At 48.7% G+C, this 19,870-nt stretch overlaps 1 pseudogene; it reads left to right on the top strand.

Annotated features, from left to right (window-relative positions):
• Nucleotides 1-6,391: 6,391 nt before the first annotated feature.
• Nucleotides 6,392-6,506, top strand: LOC144783525 (U2 spliceosomal RNA; annotated as a pseudogene).
• Nucleotides 6,507-19,870: the final 13,364 nt, after the last annotated feature.

Raw genomic sequence — 19,870 nt, 5'->3', positions numbered from 1 at the left:
TATGTCAGCCTGAGAGCGCGTGATAACCAGCCAAGAGCAAACTCTCTTCTGTAGGGACACAGCGCTACCAACGGCTGGTACACCTCACAGCCTTTCATGGTATTTGCTGTTTCTACTCGTATCTTGCTTGGTATATCATTGCAAGCACACAACCTTTATTAGGGAAATAAATACTTTTTCACCACCCCAGGAGCAATGAAAGAAACACACAAAACTGCCGTTTTCTCAGGAACAAATGAATTGTATTTGTCTGTATTCATGCATACTTACTGACCAGCAAGAACTAAGTCAGGGCACTCACTGGTGCTCTCAGCCTGTCTCTTCCCTGAGGGACCGGTTTCTGGGTCCTCTATACGCTTAGTAATGCCACCCTTGCAGAACTTAAAGGGACATGGTGCCAACTCTGGTCAACAGAGAGATGCAAGATCGGCACTGTGCCAATTTTAATACAGACATACAGTGTAAGCAGAAATGAACAATGTGATGAGCAAGCTAATATGGTAGTGAGAAAGTAAAGTGACCTCTAAGTTGGTTCTGAACAGCTGTTGAAGCGTGTCTAGGCACGGTCAGATGTGTATTAAGTGCATACATACATAGGGAGATATATATTTTTCCTCAACAACCTCCTTCGCAAAAAAGTTTCAAGCATTCAAGGTATTTTATAAATGTAGCCGTCACTTTCTGTTGGGGTGTGCAGTACATCTGGAAAATAAAATGGATTTAATGTAGGGTCTACTCCCCCCCCCCCCTGAGAACCTGCAGCTGGGGGTCTGAGAGAGAGGGGGGTGGCTAGTGGTGGATGGGATGGGCAGTGGCCTCCACAGGTCTTAGAGGACTTCTAGGAGGTGAGAGAGGCCAATAGAGAACACCTCTTTCTGAGGACAAGCTATTTATTCAGTGAGTGAGATAACTATCTTTCCTCATTTAGATTACATCAGTTCAGTTTCCCCATGCAGTGTTACTCTGTGTGAAGGGATACACAAAAAGCTGTCTTCTGAGACTGAAATTCTCTAGCTGCATTGTTTACCTTCTCACCATTCTGCATTACACTGCTCATGAGGCCTAGAGGAAAACAGTAGGCCCATTCCATACCCTAGGAAGCCAACTGGGTGTCAGTGTAGCAGGGTGTCTGTCAGTCTTTCCCTGTAGGACCGTAGTCATTTCTATGCTCTGACTTCCCACTAGAGGAGTCTATTTAATCTGTGTCCCTCCGCTCCCCTCACTACGTCAGCTGGTGGTTCACACCATAGTGTAGCACGCAACTGTACTTTGGCATTAAGTCAGTACACATCAAAGGGCTCTTTATGACAATTGTTACTTGTACACTAAAACCACGCAGGCCAAAGAGTCATACCACTCTTTTAAATACTTTTATTGACATTTCCCATAGGAAAAAAACAGCATAGTGACTTTATGAGCACATATTGACCTTCATCAGAGGCAAGTAACAAATAATTGTTTCTGAAAATGTGTTTTGCTGTAGTCTCTCCCCTCCTTATCAGCAATATAACTACATGAGCTCAGACCTCATTAGCTTCAGGAATTACCCTTTTTTACCATGAGTCATAACGAAGGCCAGGTTTAGTGCTGGTGGCACCCAGAGCGAGACCAATAGTGCCCCGTATCTCTCCATAGACCCTCTTTCGGATGCATTTTATTTCTTATATTCATACCAGTGTTCGTGTCGGAGCACTCACATCACACACACATTATATGGAGACAAAGAATCATAAATGTGCAAATAAGTCTATAGGAAATGTTACATAACACGACGAGGAATACAAGGTGTAGGAATCACTTGTCATCCGTACTAGTAAGCAGTATATTTTAAGAGTGTTTTTTTCTGGAAAAGCACAAACTCAGGACCTGATTGACAAAGGGTCTCTGCACTCATGGCGGAGGGTGCGCAGTAGTGGGGGAATCCCTGCACTCAGGGCAAAATCTCTGCATCTCATAGTGGGGATTCCGCCTGAATGCGTAGATTCCCCCACGATTGTAGGGCCTCTGCCATGAGTGTGGAGGCCTTTTCTGAATCAGACCGTTAGTATTTAAACCGTACCACAGTGGTTGGGGTTGGCATTACGAATAAGAATGCATTTCCACCCAAACAAACCCTTTTTAGCAACATATAATAAGGAAAGACTACGGTAAAAAACATAACTTTTGTACCAATACCATTGCAATTTACTCTTTGATGACAGTTCATAGATCGTTGTGCTATATTAGGATTGTCACTTATGAACTGCAAGTAACGAAACATGTATGTGACAAAAGCCGTAACCCACTGAGCTAACCACATAAAATACACTTTTGTGGGTTGCATAGTACACGTTTTTCGTAGCAGGCAGGCATCCGCAGAAATGTTTCCGTGGGGGGAAAAATTTTAACTTCATCACCATCCTCCGACATGATTGAGCACAAGTATTAAATACATTTAATAAAAATCTAATAAGACAAAGAGTTTAAATAAACAAAGAAACCCATAGGGGGAACAGAAAAATCTTGTGAGGCGCCACAGCAGATGACCTGGCAACTACAATAAAACAGAGGGAAAAACTAAAAATGGCCAGAAAAACAAAAAAATTCTATATCAGGTTGATGTGGTTCTTGAGCATGGGTACGAACAAACTTTCTCTCGGGGGGGGGGGGGCAAATATACAGTGTGGTTTGTGGGCGAGGGCCGCACCCGTGGGGCGGGGTCAGAGGGGGAGGGGGTTGGGGCTAGAGCAACAAAGAAACTATGACCATGAGGTTGAACACATGCCCCTGCAGCGGACGCCTTCATCCACTGAGCCACCAGACCCAGCATACACACATCTCTCTCTCTCTCTCTTCTCCCTCTCACTCTCCTCCCTCTCTCTCCTCCCTCTCTCTCCTCCCTCTCTCTCTCTCTCCTCCCTCTCTCTCTCCTCCCTCTCCCTCTCTCTATCTCTCTCTCTCCCTCTCTGTCTCCCTTCCTCTCTCTCTCTCTCTCTGTCTCCCTCCCTCTATCTATCTCTCTTCTCTCCCTCTCTCTGTCTCCCTCACCCTCCCTCTCTCTGTCTCCCTCTCTCTACCTATCTCTCTTCTCTCCCTCTATCTATCTCTGTCTCCCTCGCTCTATCCATCTCTCTTCTCTCCCTCTCTCTGTCTCCCTCCCCATCTCTGTCTCCCTCCCTCCCTCTATCTATCTCTCTTCTCTCCCTCTCTCTGTCGCCCTCCCCCTCTCTCTCTGTCTCCCTCCCTCTATCTTCCCCCCTCACTCTCTGTCTCCCTCTCTCTCTGTCTCCCTCTCCCTCTCTCTCTGTCTCTCTGTCTCTCTCTCTCTCTCTCTGTCTTCCTCCCTCTCCCTCCCTCTATCACCCTCTGTCTCCCTCCCTCTCTAATTATCCCTCTGTCTCCGTCTCCCTCTCTGTCTGTCTTAGTCCCTGCCTCTATCTGTCTGTCCCTGTCCCTGTCTCTGTCTGTCCCTGTTTCCCTCCCTCTATCTCCCTCTCAGTCTCTCTCTGCCTGTCTGCCCCTGTCTCTGCCTCCATCTCTCCCTGTCTGTCTCTATCTCTCTCTGTCTCCCTCCCTCCCTCTCCCTGTCTCCCTCCCTCTGTCTCCCTCTCTCTCTCTCTCCCTCTGTCTCACTCACTCTGTCCGTCTCCCTCTGTCTCCCTCTCTCTGTCTCCCTCTGCCTCCCTCCCTCTGTCTCTCTCCCTCTGTCTTCCTCCCTGTCTCCCTCTCTGTCTCCCTCTCTCTCCGTCTCCCTCTCTTTCCCTCTCTCTCTGTCTCCCTCTTTGTCTCCCTCTTTGTCTGTCTATATCTCCCTCCCTCTGTCTCCCTCCCTCTATCTCCCTCTCTCTGTCTCCCTCTCTCTCTGTCTCCCTCTCCCTCTCTCTCTGTCTCTCTCTGTCTCTCTGTCTCTCTCTCTCTCTCTCTCTCTCTCTGTCTTCCTCCCTCTCCCTCCCTCTTTCACCCTCTGTCTCCCTCCCTCTCCCTGTCTCCCTCCGTCTCCCTCTCTGTCTGTCTTAGTCCCTGCCTCTATCTGTCTGTCCCTGTCCCTGTCTCTGTCTGTCCCTGTCTGTTCCTGTTTCCCTCCCTCTGTCTCCCTCTCAGTCTCTGTCTGCCTGTCTGCCCCTGTCTCTGCCTCCATCTCTCTCTGTCTGTCTCTATCTCTGTCTCCGTCCCTCCCTCTCCCTGTCTCCCTCTCCCTGTCTCCCTCCCTCTGTCTCCCTCTCTCTCTCTCTCTCCCTCTGTCTCACTCACTCTGTCCGTCTCCCTCTGTCTCCCTCTCTCTGTCTCCCTCCCTCTCTCTCCCTCTGTCTGTCTCCCTCCCTCTGCCTCCCTCCCTCTGTCTCTCTCCCTCTGTCTTCCTCCCTGTCTCCCTCTCTGTCTCCCTCTCTCTCAGTCTCTCTCTCTTTCCCTCTCTCTCTGTCTCCGTCCCTCTATCTGTCTCTCTCCCTTTGTCTCCCTCTATCTGTCTCCCTGTCTGACTCCCTCTGTCGCCCCCCTCCCTTTGTCTGTCGCCCTCTGTCTCCCAGTAAATCAACTGCAGCTCTGAAGCCCAATCAATCATTACACAGAAGCCATTTATTTCAGGATCTATTAATAAAATATGATCCTAGTACATTAATAAATCACTGGATGCATTTTTCATAATCCTTCACCTATCAAAGTGTTTAGCGCCAGGATGCCTGCAATGGTGACAGTCGCGCTTTACAAGTTCTTAAAATAAATAAATGATGTTAAAGAAGAGCAGATCTGATCAACAAATTGGTCTTTTTAATTAGTGAAAACGGCCCCGAAAGAACAAAAGGAAGGTGACTTGGCAGGCTCCGGCCTGCTTCTGTGTAAGGATGCTGTGCGGTCTGTGCATGGCCCACACCCCGAACCCATGTGGATGCTGCCATTGCAGTGAAGAATGCCAGTGAATCTCCCCTCCCCCCACCCCTTGCTGCAGGCACGTAACATGGCCACTTCAAGACTCGTCTGCAGCGTTCCCTTGTTCTATCAGGTCTGCGTTTCTGCACACTGCATCCTGCCACAGCACCATGGACGTCATTTAGGGGTCACCAGGGGCCGCGGCTGCGACCCCTGGTTCGTGCTTTTCAACCCATAACTCTGCCTTTGCGACACCTGGCCCAACAGATCACAAAGAGTGAGGGAGGGAGACAGACAGACAGGGAGTCTTTAAAATACCATTACCTCCTCGTTAGTCTTCCTCGCCACATGACTTACATAGTGAGCTTCAGCTCCACACCAGAACCCTCCAAAGCAAAAAGTTAGCCTCCCATGCCTCCCATCCCCTCCCAAGATGGCCGAGCCATTACCACCTGACCTCTATAAGAGGCGGGCCGGCCCAACCCATCAGCCTGTTTTTTTTGTTCTGTGCGTCATTCCTCTCCAGATGCGTCTTCAGGTAAGTGGCTCCTGCTGTAGCTGGAGCATGGGTCCTTGGTTGGTGGTCCTGCGCTAGCGGACTCTGGGACTGTTTGGACCTCCCCCCTTCCTTCCCCCGGTCCTTTTTCTTTTTTGGGGCCCGGTTAGGCCCTGCTTTAGCGGGCCGTGGGTCAATAGGGGGGGCGGGCAGGGTCTGGGGCTCCTGTTTATGCGCCCCTTTTCTGCCCTCGCCTCGCACAGTGTCGGAGTTATTGCTCTGTCTCACGCCCATCCCTTCGCTCACATTAGTGTTTGGGACCTCCCGGGATGTTGTGGCCTACTGTGTCCGTGCTGCCGGAATCCTTTCCGGGTTTGGTCCTACTCTGTCTTTCGTCCCACAGGTTTATGTGTCTGCTCCGGTGTTTATGCGAATACGCCTGTGCTGTTTCCCAAGGGCTGGCACATTGGTTTTGCCGAGTGCAGTTACACGCCTTGATGGCAGGGATTTCTGTGGGTCCGGTTTGGGGAGCGTTAGTTTGTAAGTCTCACGGTCCTCCGTTACCGGGTTTCTGCTTGTGGTCTCCTTTTTTGATATGCGAGTTCCCCTCTCCCCTGCGCTTCGGCGGCACGTATGCTATTACTCCGCCGGCGGCTCTGCTACCCTGTTGTGATGGTGTTCCCGCTCTCACGGCCTTACCTTAAGCGGCCTGGGGTTTCCGCACGGCGGGTGTTGGCTGCCCCCGGCTCCGTTTCCAGGGGGCGGCTGGGCTCAGTTTCTTGCCCCGCCATTTTCAGGGGCGCGGCCGTTGCTCTCCGGGCTGTGTGTCGGTCCGGGGGCGGGGCCGGGCACCTCCGGCTTCCTTCGGGATTGGCGGAGTCGGCTGGGTTTCCTCCAGCTGGATTCGGCCGTTGCCTGGGCGGGACGTGGTCAGGTATGTTGTCCTGTATGGAGTTTTGCTCCTGTGGGCTCGCACGGCGTATTGCTGATTCTTGATGTGCATGATGCCTGTACTGTTTTTTATGTATTCGTGTATTGCGCTGAGTGCTTCTTGCTTCTCGGCCTTTTGGCGCCGGTCAAGTGTAGTCTCTGTTCTTGTCTGTTTAATCTCTGACACGTCCTCTATCTGAGGCCCGTTTGTTGGATTTATTGTACGGCGCTCTAATGCCCGTTTGGGGTTGGCTTCGCGCTTTTAGGTAATTCTGGGTGTTTTTTCCTCCATTCACGGGTTTTTGAGTCACCTGATGATTGCGGCCGTTGCCTGAGCGGGGATTCGGCGTTGGGTGTGGTCGCTTGTGTGCTATTTCGGTGTTTTGTTTGACTTTTCTTGCGTACTGTATTGTCATGTTGCTTGTGCCTGTCTTCCTTCTAGGGTCGATTCTTCGACTGCTATGTCATCTGATTTGCTGGAATGGCCTGCGGCGCTGTTTTGGGCTCGCTCTCTTGGAGTCTTGGGTTCTTGTCACCCTTCTGTCTGATATTTCCCTGTTTGGTGCCTGTGGCCATGCCACCCTGGAGGCCCCTTTTTTCTCGTCTGCTCTTGGTGCGAGTCTGGAGGCTCAGTGGACTGATGCTTCTACTTCTGGTGCCTGCTTTCGGCCTCATGGTTCTGGGTTCATTCCCGGCGGGTCCACTCAGCCTTTCTTCCGTTGAGGTAAGTACACTTTTATTCCATTAGTTTGGTTTACATTGTACGTCTGTTATTTCAGCGGCCAAGTTGCCCCGTTGCTGGGGTGATTGTGTGCTTTATGTGGTTGGGCCTGTTTGGTGCCTGGATGGTGTCTGCCTGGGTATGCCTGGTGCTGTACGCTACCATGGTGCTGTGGCTCAGTGGGGTGCCTTGGGCCTCTGGTGACATAGTCCGCCTGGTATGTGAAATAACAATCCCAGGCATATATTAAAGCAACAACCAATAGATAGAACAAAACAAACTAGTGCAGTTTCAAAACATGTACATTTTTAATTTGATTAAAAAAGATTAAATATAAAACAGTGCATTGATCAGGATTAATAAAAAGATCTATAATGATACATTTGTATTCATAAGAAATTTTAGTTAAAAAAGGAGATTAGGTGGCATCCGGTCGACGCGTTTCGGCATAAACTATGCCTTCATCGGGACTTAAACCATCCAATTTCTAAGTTTGTACCGAAGTACAAGGCCAGTGCTGTTCTCTAATTATTTAAACTGCAGGACGGCTGTATATAAACTGTATCCACGGATATAAGGCTGGGTGCTTTATTTAAAATATTCTTTTACTTATATTTAGTCGTCATTCAGGATTTCCTTAGCCTAAGTTTCTTGTTAGAATATGGGCAGGTCACAATATCCCTCAGAGGATTATTTTATGTCCTTCTACTGGGGTCTTTTTAAGTAATTGTAGGTCAAATGATGAGGCCCTCCGGTGCGTAGAAACAGGTCCTAAATATTTATAGGTGATGTTATTGCGTGGTGCCAATTCAATCGCGTGAGTTGAGTACGAAACTTATTAGGGGCAAGGTCATCCTGTGTTCTTTTATGTTCTGTTTTTATAAATGATGTAGGCTCCTAATTTAAAGAAAGCCGCTAGATGCTACGTCGTGCGTTATTGCATTTGTAATTCAGTCCCGAGTATACGGCCGAGACATCATGATATTCCGCTTTAATGGGTCTCGAAATGCACGTAACTCCTTAAGTTTGCACAGGGACGCCGACAATTCCGGATACACCGCCAATGCGTCAGGTCTTTCAAAAAGAACGACCTGCCCATATTTTAACAAGAAACTTAGGCTAAGGAAATCCTGAATGACGACTAAATATAAGTAAAAGAATATTTTAAATAAAGCACCCAGCCTTATATCCGTGGATACAGTTTATATACAGCCGTCCTGCAGTTTAAATAATTAGAGAACAGCACTGGCCTTGTACTTCGGTACAAACTTAGAAATTGGATGGTTTAAGTCCCGATGAAGGCATAGTTTATGCCGAAACGCGTCGACCGGATGCCACCTAATCTCCTTTTTTAACTAAAATTTCTTATGAATACAAATGTATCATTATAGATCTTTTTATTAATCCTGATCAATGCACTGTTTTATATTTAATCTTTTTTAATCAAATTAAAAATGTACATGTTTTGAAACTGCACTAGTTTGTTTTGTTCTATCTATTGGTTGTTGCTTTAATATATGCCTGGGATTGTTATTTCACATATATTGCTTACCCTGCCCCAGGATAACTATCCGTATCAGGGGGTCCTTGTTTGTTAACATAGACATAGTCCGCCTGGGCCATGGGTTTTACTCCCAGCGTGTCCACTCTGCCCTTCTTCCGTCTTAGGTTGATAGGGTGTGTGCCTTTGTGTGGGGTCGCATCTTTCATCTGTTGTTCTGTGCCTGGATGCCCGTAGTGGTGCACGTGCGCTTTACGCTTCCACGTCTGGCCATTTTTTTGTTTTTTTGTTCGTGTTTTCTGGGTTTGTTTCTGCTCCGGTGATTACGCTGTGCGCGTGTTGGCGCATGTGGCGTTGGGTTGCGGGGCCTTGGCTTCTTGTTGCTGTATTGTCCCTGGCTCCTTCCTCCCCTTTGGTTTTTTTTGGGCCTCCGGGACTCCTGTTCCCGCCGTTGTGCTGTCCTGTTCGGTTCCCTGGTGGGGGGTTCCGGGTGCTGTGGGCTGGCACGTGTCTGGTGCGGGCTGCGGTTGGCGCCTGTCCGCCCGTCTCTGGGCTGCTTCGGTGGTACTCCCTGGTCGGGCGACTCCTGCTCCCCTGTCCAGTTGGTTTTCTGCTGTCCCATGCTTCTCGCCTCCTGGGGTCTGAGTTTGTTGTGGTCCTTCTGTCGCCTCCCCTCTCATCCTGTGTGGCGCAGTTCCTTGGCTCCTGCCCTCTGCCTGCCTGCTCTGGTGGTCGGTTCTGGGACTCCCCTGCTCCTGTCCTTGGGACTGTGGCTCTTTGGTTGCCCTGCTTGGTCGGGCCGGGGATTCGGCGTCCCCTTCTGGTGGGGTGGTTTTTGGCAGTCACGCTGGGCCTTCTGTGTCATGCTGCCTTGGTGGGTCCTTCCCCGGGTCGTGTTTTGGTCTGGCCCTTCCTTGTTTTTTTTTTGCCCCCAACCCTTTCCGCTCTGTCTCCTGGGTGGGCTGGGTTCCTCCTTCCCGTGTGTTGGTGTTGCCTTCCTAAGGGTCTGTGCTGGGTCGATGGGTTTCCCTGTGGGCGTTTTTCCTGTCTGGCTTCTGTTTACCATTCCTTGACTTCTCTTGGGTATGTTTTTCCCCCTGCCTTGCTGGGACTTGTTGGTTGCCTCGTACTCCCGGGTGTGTGCGGGGTTCGCCCCTGTTGGCTTTTGGCGCATTGGTGGTGTCCCTGCCTGGGTCGTTTTTTTTTGGTTCCGGCCATTCTGGCCCTGTTTGCTCATGTTCTCATCCGCTCTCCTTCGGTGTTTATGGGTCGGGCCTCTTTGGTGCCTGGTTCGGGGGTCTCCTAGGTCCGTCTGGTCCTGTCTGCTTCCTTTGGGTCACCTGTTTTGGCTCTTTGGCCTTCACGTCCGGGCTCCCGGCTTTCCACTTCCTGGGGTCCCTTTTTCCTCCTGCGTTTCTGGGCTTGTTTGGCCTGGCCAGGATTTTTTTGCCCTGTTTGTGGTGCCCCCCTGGGTGCGTCTCCGTCGGCTTCGGCGGTGGTTGCCTTGGACCCTGTTGCTCTTGGTCCTTGTTTTGCCTCTTGGGGCGCGGGTTTTGTGTCCTGCCCCTGCTTTTCTCTTCCCTTGCTGGTTTTTGTTTCTGGCAATGCTGTGGGGTATCTTGGTGGGGCCCTGCGCTTCCGGTGTGGATTGTGTCCTCGTTTTTCTTTTTCCCCTGGTTTTGGGGTCCCGGGTCCTGTTGGCTCCGGTGGCTCCCTGGGTGTCTTGTCTTGGCTCGGACTCGTCTTCGCCCTGCCCTTCTGTTCTTCACGCCTTCGGTGTGTTGCTACCACGCTCTTATGCCAGTCGGTTCTTCTTTGTCTCGCTGGGCTGGGCCTGGTTGTGGGCTGGCTGTCTGTTTGGCCGCCTGGGTGCTCTCTTCGGCGGCTCGCACCCTTCTTGTGTTTCTTCCTGGGCCGGTTTGCTTGGTCCCTGTGCGGGGTGTTTCCGTACCTGGCCGGTTGGCTGTTTCTGCCTCTTCTCCTCCCTTCTGGCCGTGGGCGGGCCTGGGGGTTTCTCTCCTTTGCCCGGTTGGTTCTCCTCCGGGTCTCTTCGGTGTCGTTTCCGGCTCCTTCCTGGGTTTGTTTTCCCTGGTGCCTGCCTGGATTCTCTTCTTGGAGGCGCGGTCCCTTCCGGGGGTCCTTTGTGTGGCGGGGGTTTGTCCCCCCTTCTGTTTCTTTTTGGCACCCTTTTCCATTTTTCCGGCTCTTGCCTGTCTGTTGGATGGCTCTGGTGCCGCTTCCCAGTTTTTTCTGGTTCGGCTCTCCCGCGGGTTGTGGTCGCCCTTGCGGTGTTGCTGTGTTGGACGGCCTGTTTGTCTCTTTCTGCTAGTGATTTTTTTTGTTGGGTCGCTGTGGTGGGGATGCCCTCTGTTCGTTCGGTTCCTCTCTTTGGACCTTTGCTCCCCTCTCGCTTTGTGCTGCCTGTTGGGCTGCCCTGGTGTGTTGGTCGGGCCTGCACTTTTATGTTCTGGCCCTGGTTGCTGTTGCCCTTTTTTTGGCTCCGTGCGGTCCAGTCCCGTGCCTATCTCTGCCTTCCTTCGGTTGGGGCGGTTTTCCTGGCGGCACTTGGTGTCTCTGGGGTCCGGTTTGTTTTTCGGCCTTCCCGGTGTCTTCGGTCCTGGGTTGGTTCTCCTACTCGTGGTTGCCTCTCTCCTGGGTGGTCCTTCCACTCGTTCTGGTCTGTTGGGTTTGCCCTCTTTCATGGGCATCCCCTTCTGGTCTGTTGGTTACTTGTGAGTTTTCCATGAAGCCGCTTGGCTTTGGTATGTGCTCACTATGTAAGTCATGTGGCGAGGAAGACTAACGAGGAGGTAATGCCCCGGTTACTTACCGGTAATCTTCATTACTCCGAGTATAGTCTTCCTCGCCACATGAGTTCCCATCCCTCCCTCCCTGTCTGGCTATCGGCTTCATGTTTGTGCTTGGTTGTTTCAGGCTGATGGGTTGGGCCGGCCCGCCTCTTATTGAGGTCAGGTGGTAATGGGTCGGCCATCTTGGGAGGGGATGGGAGGCATGGGAGGCTAACTTTTTGCTTTGGAGGGTTCTGGTGTGGAGCTGAAGCTCACTATGTAAGTCATGTGGCGAGGAAGACTATACTCGGAGTAATGAAGATTACCGGTAAGTAACCGGGGCATTTACTTGTTAATGAGACTAGGTTGTGAATCGCCCGGGCCCCATAGAGCAGAGTGTCTGGCCCCACTGCCGATTGGTGTTTGCAGACACTATTTGATTTTTGTTTTTTAAAACACAGGTAGGATGTCGGCAAGGCACCTTAAAGGCAGACGGCCCATTGTCATTCTTTATGTGATGATCAGCAGCAGACAGAATGACAATGGGCCACGCCACAGCCTGCACGAGATTCGGGAGGGGCTGCTGCAGCCTCTAGAGTTCAGAGAGAAGTACGAGAGGCCCCAAGTGAGAGAACTTTTCAACGCCTGGGGCTTCTCGCACGGGAACAGCACAGGCTGCTGTAATTACCACATTGTCACTGGGCCAGCACTGGACAGACCGGCGATCCATGGGGGGGCAAGCGACCCCCCTCGCCTCCCCTGCGGACGCCCATACATTAACCCTCTGTGCTACCTTGTGATGAGTCAACACTGCCACTAAACAGAACTCCGCTCTCTCTCCAGCAGGAACATTAATCACCAGAGTTATCTTCACATTTTACTTCTGCTAAAAACTGCTGAACACACACGGAACTGTGCAGCAGGTGCTTATAAACATATAAGTTATTTCTACACACAGTGCCCCCCAAGGTCAGCGCCAGGTACGGCTGCACTGGTCGCACCACCCTAAAGCTGGCCCTGGTCATAAACGAAGACCCACAGTTCTCTTAGTGCATCACAATAAAGAGACAAACTACACAGAGGCAGACGATGGGTGCCACGCTAATGTTGGTACCCCATCTCTCTACAGCCATCGATTATAAGCCAGGCTAGAAGCATATGTTGGGCACCGGCGCAGACTGTGCATAAGGAAGCCACTTCCCCTCCCCAGCCCACACCCCACATTCTCCTTCTTGTAACCTTTGAGAGGCAAAGCAGAATAATAGAGTATCATGGGAAAACCCAGTGAAGTATCAAAGTGCTTTGATAGTGATTGCGTAACTGGGAAACCTTTACGATATGCATATGCATACTTGGAAAGGTGTGTATTTGTTAAGCAGGTGATATGGTTGAGTGAGTTAAGCACTCAAGGACCTAATCACAAAGATGAACATACAGGTGTATCTTTGTTCACATTTATATTTACCAATACACCTACTTTTTTGGCTATTTACTGATTTCTCAAGTGTAGAATTGTACCTAAGAGTAGACTTAGATGTCTCAACTCTGTGGTGGATCCTTCTACCACTGAATTTATAAGGGTAAAGTTACCACTGGTAACTTTTCATAAGTAAGTGGAGTTCTCAGCCACTAGGATGAAGAACTCACTATGGGGACGTTTATGAAAATATATTAAAGTTTATTAATATGCATATTGTTTTTAATATAGATTAAATATATAAATGTAAAATATATTTATTATGAATGAAATGTGTATTAAAAGAATAATTTACTTTAATTAATTCTTTAGTGAATACTAGGACAGTCCTATCTGTTTATGTGCAGAGACTCCACAGTCATCAATATACTACTTGTAGAATACTTTTGTGAAAAGCAAACAATCATAAACTTACACAAAAGTTTAGTTTAGTTTTGTGAATAAGGTCCCAGGAGTTGATACAATATATTCCCAATACAATAGTAAGTCCAGACTCCAGCAAGTTCATTGTGTAACAATATGATTCTCTCCCTTTCACTATACACAGAATTGAAGTACTAATGATGTGTACGGTATTACAATGTTACAGGCTATGGTGACTCTGGACCATGCTGGGATTCCAGCACTGACTCTGCTGAAGGTAAATAAGTTGGAAGGTAGGTCATTGTTAGTGCAGATCAATAGATATGTACGAAAGGGTACCCTTATCCCTGCCTTCATTATTCCTATAGGAAAGTGTTGCAGTACCTGTGAGTATCCATGTATTGTGCATGACATACTGCATGGCTGGGCTGGAATACATTTACTACTGGTCTGACACCTTTAGGGCTGTATCAAATTTAGAAGTAGAGTCTATGAACAGCAATGGGCCTGCTCTTTTTTGTGAGGGTTGGTGTTTGAAGGGCCTGTCCCTCCCTAAACCCTTACTTATATTCCCTAATCCCTCCCCTTTTGTGATAGGTGTTCCCCATTTTCCAGCCACTCTCCATTTTAATTCCAACATTTACTACTAAAACACAAACATACATGTGGCGATTTCAAGCAGTCAGGCGAGGAGCGCCTGGCAGGGTGACAGCTGTTTCCATTTTCTAGCTGCTACCCTCTGGAACTCTCTACCACTGCCTTTAAGACAGTGTGAAGACCTTCTTACCTTTAGACGCTCTCTCAAGACGTGGTTATTCAGACAGGCTTACCCATAGAGCAGTGTGTTGTGTGTCCTATAGAGCATTGTGGTGTGTTTTCCACCCCGGTAGCGCCATGAAGCCCACGGGCGTACGAGCGCTTAAGAAATAAATATTAACATAACATACATAGCTCTTCGCCACTGTGGCAGAGATATCTGCATAGAAAAGGTAGGAAAGTCAAAGGCAGAGAGGGCTCCAGCCGTAAGTTAGTGAATATCTTGTAGTATGTGAGCAGGACTACTGTAGTACTACTTCACATACTACAAAATGCAATTTGTATACATGCCCTTCAGGGTGCAATCTTCAGGTCATACATGTAAATCTCTGCAAGACTCACTCACTAGTTCCTTCTAATGAGATAAATATAATGTGTCCCCTTAACGTGTGAAAGAGTAGCATCTCTTAATTACAGTGCTATCAAACTTCAGTAGCAAGTGGTACATAAAACTCGGGTTACATTAGTGTGCACACAGGGTGTTTTCAGTATGGTCTGCCAGTGCTCATGTTTTCTTTTCTTGTTTGTTTTTAACCTTGAAAGGAGCACTGGAGCTGCTGACCAGAGCCAATATTTGGCAGCCTGGCATGGAAGTCGACACAGTTTAAAGAACAGGCAGTTTTTTTAATAGTTGGCAGAATGTGAACCCTACAAAGGAACAAGCATTTAATTACAGTCTGGAGACTCATTAGCTTCTCAGTACAAAACACCCCCACATTCTTATCTTAAGTGCCCACTGACAGCACATCCTGGCGCGAGATAAGATCACAGCTGAGTATTCTCAAGGAGTACCATTAAAATGGATACCTAGTATTCCCTGTTATTTGCAGTTCTTAAAAACGTGGTATGAATATGAAGCACTACATAAAAAGCAAGTTTGTAGGATGATGATGATGATGATGACGCGAGCATTCTAACATCCGTACTCATCGGGGCTGGAAAGCCACATCAAGGGGCCGATTATGATGGAGGATTTTCCGCATCCTCCGGGCCGGCGGTGGCTTTCGCCGGCCCGGAGGATGCGGAAAATCCTCTGCAGACCCACCATAGACCCACCGCCACATTAGGATGGCTGGTGGGTCCTGGTTTCCGTCCGCAGCTTTTCCGCCGCGGTTGGCTTACAACCACGGCGGAAAAGCTCTAATATGGTGACAGTGTCTCTCAGACACCGTCAACCATATTAGGATGGGCTGTGCAAAATGCTTTTCCGCGGCGGGTTTTCCGCCGTGGAAAAGCATGTGTAACTTCACTGCGGGGGCCCGTTGCGGGCCCCCTGGGTGAAGGGTGGGTGGGGGTGCACATGGGGGGTACCTATGGTACCCCCTGCATTTGTATGCAGAAATCGGCAGGCACCGCACGGTGCCTGCCGCTTTCTGCATACAAATGCAATGTATGCATTTTTACCATTGCAGCGGATGCAGCTTGAAGCTGCACCCGCCGCAATGGTAAAAATAGAGGATGTGACCGCCAGGGTGGCGGTCACATCCTAATTGCACAGGAGGGAACTCCGCAGGGCATGCGGAGGTTCCCTCCTACTCTATGGTGGCGGACGGACTCAGGCCCGTCCGCCATCATAATCGGCCCCAAGTGTGGTAAATCTTCACCGCTGCTTGCGTGTGGGTAACCAGGGACCCACTATATCTCTGAAGCATGCTTATATGCTGTGAGAAGATTTCAGTAGGTAGGAAGCACATATGAAAAAGCATTGGTAACAGCAAACAGTCTTGCCTTGAGATCTAGGGCCAGATGTATGACCGTTTTTTGCGTGCGCAAATGTGTTTTAGACCAGTTTGCGCGCGCATAAAACCTGTGGCCCATGTACTAAGCCTATTTTGTAAGTCGATAATTAAATAGCGACTTGCAAAATAGGGTTAGCGACTCGCTATTAGGAAGGAGCGTTCCAAGGGCATCCCTTCCTAATAGCCAGCCCAACACCTATGTTAGATTGTTTTGCCACTGCAATTGCGGTGGCAAAACACTCGCAGTTTACCACCCTCTTCAAGAGTGTGGTAAACCATTAGCAAACGGGAAGGGGTCCCCAGGGGACTCCTTCCCCTTTGTGAATGGGTGCCAAATATGTTTTACATCACAGGCGGTGGTCACAGGGACCACTACCTGCCCTTAAAAAATGAAACAAAAACGTTAAAAAAACTTTTTTTTAAGTAAAGACCATTTTCCTTTAAGGAAAACGGGCTGCATTCATAAAAAAACTCTTTTATTTAAAAACAGTCCCATACATGGAGGTCTAATGACCCCAACAGGCCACCATCCCTGGGAGTGCCAGCCATTCTCAATGGGGTCCCAAATTGGGACAGCCTCATTAATATGCATGAGGCATGCAATTTGCATCCCCATTGGGAATCGTAAATAATGTCTCAGACACTGTTGTACATTGGAAATTGTGACTTGCAAACTGCGACTCTCAATTTGGCACAATTTGCGAGTCACAATTTCCAATTTCCAACACATCTGGCTCTTAGAGTTTTAAAAAACAAAATGTTTACATGTTTATGCAAATATATGCACTAGACATTAAGAGCCAGATGTACAAAGTTGTTAGAAATTGGGTTTCTGGTTGGTTAGGGTATGCACCCAATCCAGGCAGAACCCACCACTCTAGTCAGGGTAAGGGAGTTACACACCCAATATAACCCCTGCTCACCCCCTTGTTAGCTTGGCCAGAGCAGTCAGGCTTATCCCAGAGGCAATGTCTAAAGCGTTTGCGGTGCACACTTATACCAATAACACAATATATACACCAAAAAAGAGACTCCACACAGAGGTATATGAAAATATAATGTACATTGTACATAAATCACAGACCAAAAGGACATAAACCATAAATACTGTGCATCCTATGCAATCCTGAATCAGTACGTATTTTCCTAATAAGGCAAGAAATTAAATGACATACATTATAGTATCTGGGCATGAAATGCAACAGATTATACAGCACAAACACATGAATCATCAATGCGGTGCATACTTATACAAATCCTGACAATACAAGAATCAGAACGACTTCCGTGATGACCTTAGTGCGGGTACGGCAAAGTAAATTGGGGGTAAAATATGTAAATCACCCTGAACACACAGGGCAGTGTGTACCTGGGCTCCTATTCAGTTCCATATGGTAATTTATTTAGCCCCCATAGAGCACAGAAGCAGCTGCAATCCTACTATAGAAAATACAGTAATCGAGACCTCTGTAATATTAAATCCAATGCCCCCAGGTGTATCCTGTGAGGTAAAAAAGGCACAAAACTCATGGGCTGCGTGGGGATTACTGCTGGAATGGGCATGGGAAACCTCTCTTGCCCTCTCCTAGATGCCAGCGTTTAGCATAATCATAGGCAGCTGCCCGTGTTTTCCCGCACAGTAGCTGATCGTATGGAACCCCTCGGGGAGTTCTCAATCCCAGTAGGGCTTCCAGATTCACAAGATTGTTGGCACAGCAGGGGCCTACATCGCTAACTCCGCGGTCAAGTTGGGCGGTGTGAGGCATCACGGAAGTGCTCTCTGTACCCAGGTGACAGTGTCCTGGCAGGGACCCTCCCAGTCAGGGAACTCTTCTGGACCCAATAGATGTTGGTGGCCCTGGAAGAGGCCCCCTGTTGCCGGCTCCTTTGTAAAGTACACCTGTGGGAAGGTAGCGGCGAGGTTTTACAGACAATGGCCACAGGTGTCTCCTCCCCCGAGGCTCAGGGGAAAACAGTGCTGGTGTGTCTCCTCTGGTGGTAAGGCCCCACCCACCATATGTTGCAAGCAGAGTTCCCCCGGGCCATGAAAGCCCACTCCTTGGGGTTTCTTTCACTGGTGCAGCGCCTCTCCCCCGCTGGAGAGTGTGGCGCTGATTCCAAAAAGCAAGCACACCCCACACGCTTTACTGCAAAACGAGCTCGAGCCAGGGGCTCAGGCAAACCAAACAAAGTGATCAACATGTGCTAATTTTCTGAATCAGGAGGCAGAGCAGTGCTTCACCATGCTGAAAGTAGAGGCAGGAGCATAAACAATGCCCCCTGGAGAAGACCTGGGTGCACGAGCAGGAGCAGGCAGCAGACCAGCTCATAAGGCCAATTTGCAAGGTGGCATTCCTTTCTCCAGCCCAATAGTCAGAAGGCAGCAGACCAACACAACAAAGCAAGCAGTCCCAATGGAGGTCCATCCTGGCAGCACAGCAGTCCCTTGGAGAAGTATGTAGAGCCAGCAGCATCTGGTTACAAGTCCCATGCAGTGCCTAAAACATGGGGTCAGAACCCCTGTATTTATACTCAACATGTCTTTGATGTGGAGGTAACTTCAAAATATATCTTGGAAGTGTACAACACTCCCTTTCAACCCAGCTCTGGCTCCAGATGTACAATAGGGGGCAAACGAGCCTATACAAATGCAATTGAGCCCCGCCTCCCTCTCTCCCAGTTCAGGAAGACCGGTATGCAGATGTAACCCTTTTACCCCCCAACCTCCATGTGTGATGGCAGTCTGAAAAGTAAGCAGAAATCCTAGCTGTCACTCTACCCTAGACATGGATTGGAGTCAGGTTGCAAAGCACAAGATTCATAAGCACAGTGAAATGCCCACTTTCTAAAAATGGTATTTCTCCAATAGTAATGAAAAATCCACCTACACCAGTAAGCAGGATTTATCACCACTATTCCAAACACACCAAACATGGCAACGATACTCCTTTCAGATCAGAAATTACCACTTACAAACATTTAAGAGGATTCCCAATGTTAGCCTATGGAAGGAGCAGACCTCACAGTAGTGAGAAACAAAGTCATGTAGTTTGTCATTACCAGGACATGCCACACAATGAAGGTACATGGCCCGCCTTTTACCTACACTGCACCCTGCCCATAGGGCTACCTAGGGCCTCCCTTAGGGGTGACCAATATGTAGTAAAAGGGGAGTTTCAGGCTTGGCAAGTAACTTTAAATGCCAAGTCAATGAGTCAGTAAACTGCACACGCAGGTCCAGCTGCGGCAGACCTCAGACAGGTTTGAAAGGCTACTTCTGTGGGTGGCGCAATCTGTGCTGCACGCCTAGTAGTAGCATTTAATTTACAGGCACTGGGTATATGGGATTACAAGTAAATTAAATATGCCAAACATGTGTAGACAAATCATAACAAGTTTAAAGGAGATGGCACATGCACTTTAGCACTGACTAGCAGTGGTAAAGTACCCATAGTCTAAAAAGCCAACAAAAAGAGGTCATAGAAAATACAGGCTGTAGGCAAAAAGTATGGGGATAACCCAACAACAAAAAGTGTTTTTGTGTTTGCAAACGGGCTTTTTTGAAATGTACAAAACCCTATTTGAGATCTGGTAACCTATTACAGAATTGCAAATTGGGTTTGCGATTTGGTTTTAGGAAGGGGCGTGTTTAGGACGTCCCTTCCTAATACCGAATGTGGAATGTGTGAATATTTTGCTACCAAAATGCGGTTGGAAAACTTTTGCATTTTACGGCCTACTTCAAGTAGGCTTTAATCCATTTGCAAATGGGAAGGAGTCCCTGAGGGACCCCTTGCCCTATGTGAATGTTTGTTAAAAAAAATTTTAAGAACCAGCAGGCCACCATTCCTGTGATTTTTGCGCTTCCCAATGTGTCTCAAACCAAGACCTACCTCATTGATATTCATGAGGTAGGTCTGTTTGCATCTCACTGGGAATCACAAAATGTGTAGGACACACATTTGTACATCACTGTTTGCGATTACCGAATAGCGAATCACAAAAATTTGCTATTCAGTAATCGCGAACACTTACCTTAGTACATCTGTCCCTTCCATTCTACATGAGTCTGCTGGCCTGGTGCATATCAGTTCAGGAGCAGTAATGGTTTATGGATCACTGCAATGACCTTTACTCCCAGCCAGCCTGCCAGGTGTGATGCCCAACCCTCTTTAACACTGAAATCACCAGGC

This window comes from Lissotriton helveticus, chromosome 9 (genome assembly GCF_964261635.1).
Source record: "Lissotriton helveticus chromosome 9, aLisHel1.1, whole genome shotgun sequence".
Lineage (NCBI taxonomy): Eukaryota > Metazoa > Chordata > Amphibia > Caudata > Salamandridae > Lissotriton > Lissotriton helveticus.
The sequence above is the reverse complement of the archived record's forward strand: the minus strand, read 5'-3'. Positions and strand labels throughout refer to the sequence as shown.